The following is a 1,632-nucleotide window of genomic DNA, read 5'->3' on the forward strand; positions in this document are numbered from 1 at the left end:
TAGAAGCTGCTGGCCGGGGACTCTCCGCGTCGGCCGGCTCCCTATTCCAGCCCGGCGCGCTGATCCGCTGCGTTGGCTCCTTGGCGTTCCCCAAGTAGCTGGGCCAACATTTGGGGGGAGGGGGGGGTTTGACCGCCTCTCTCTTTAAGCTGAAAGGCGGCTTAAAAAAAACACGCCAATGGGGTCAGTTCAATTAGTCAAATGTAGCCCCGGCTGAAGAAGAGGCCCGGTCTCGAGTTTGTTGCCTGTTGACTTCAATTAAGAAACCATCTTTCTTATTCAATAAAAACCTTTCTTTTCCACCGCCGGCTGTCTTCTTCCTTCTTCTGTCTGATCATATATTCCTCTCTGGGCTGCCCATGATTTAAAAAGAAATTTGGATTAAAAATGAAGGGGCCCCAGTGTATAAGCTTGGTTTTCCTGGGCAGAATCAAAGCAGAACACAAAGCAAAGTGTGTGAATTGCATCCGAGCACGGGAGACACGACTGCAAGGTTGTAAACTGTATCTGAGCCTTTGGATAATTCCCAGGCAGATAAACAAGCCCACATCATATTGTAACACTTTGATTCTGCGTAACTCTGAAGTCAACTCCACTAAAATGGGGGGGGTGGTTGGGGGGGGCTTACATTTAACTAGGTTTACAGTTTTGTGCAGTGACACAAAACTGCACCTGATCAATACCTCAGTGTTGAACTTCCAAAATCTAGAGAATTCTCTTAAAATATGACATTAAAGGGCAATTCTGCACAGGCTTAAGCCTCACTGGAAACAATGTTTAAGTTTCCCAGACCTTAACTTAATTGTGGTTTACTGTATTCAACACAAATTTCTGAGTTTGTACAATGTAAGGCAGCATAAGTTAAATTGGTTGCCTAATTTGTAGTTCAGTAGATCAGTATAATAAGAGATAACTATATCCCAGTAAATGTTAATAAAATTTTAGTGACAAAATCGTAAATCTTGCAAAGTCATAATATGTTTTTTTTTGGGGGGGGTTACTAATATCTTAGTGTTGTTGTATCCCAATGGTATTGTCTTTATTATATTTTCAACTCTATTTTTTCTTACGCTTTGAGACTTTTTGACTGCTTTTCATAGAAGTACGCTTAACAAATAAGCCAGCCTTAACTTGCGCCACTTGTATTGATCTTAATGTTTCCCCTGTATTCCAGAGGAGAGTCATGATATATATAAAATATATATAAAATTCATTAAGCTTTGTAATTCATTCCCATGAAGATAAGTCAAGAATCCAGCAGTAGCTCAGGCAGACTATGGAGCTGTAAAGGGGACAGTAAATTTCATGTTAGTTTTTTGCTGAAATGAAGCAAGGCTGGGTAGTATTACAATTTGATAGTGGGGAAAAGATTTGAAACAACATAAGTGTGTCAGGAACTAGTACACCTATCTAATCTATGTATGCTGGATTTTACATGTCCTAGGTTTCTAATGACACCTAGGCATTGATCACAGCAGGTCTGAACTGAAGTGACAAAGTAGTTTCCACACTATTGAAAGGTTCTTGCTGGCACAGGTACACAGTAATTCGACACAGATGAGATGATGTAAATAATCAAGAATAACACATCGCAGCACTCTTTAGCTTGGATGAGAGTACTGGTTAAGGCAC

Source organism: Vipera ursinii, assembly GCF_947247035.1.
Source record: "Vipera ursinii genome assembly, chromosome: 2".
Lineage (NCBI taxonomy): Eukaryota > Metazoa > Chordata > Lepidosauria > Squamata > Viperidae > Vipera > Vipera ursinii.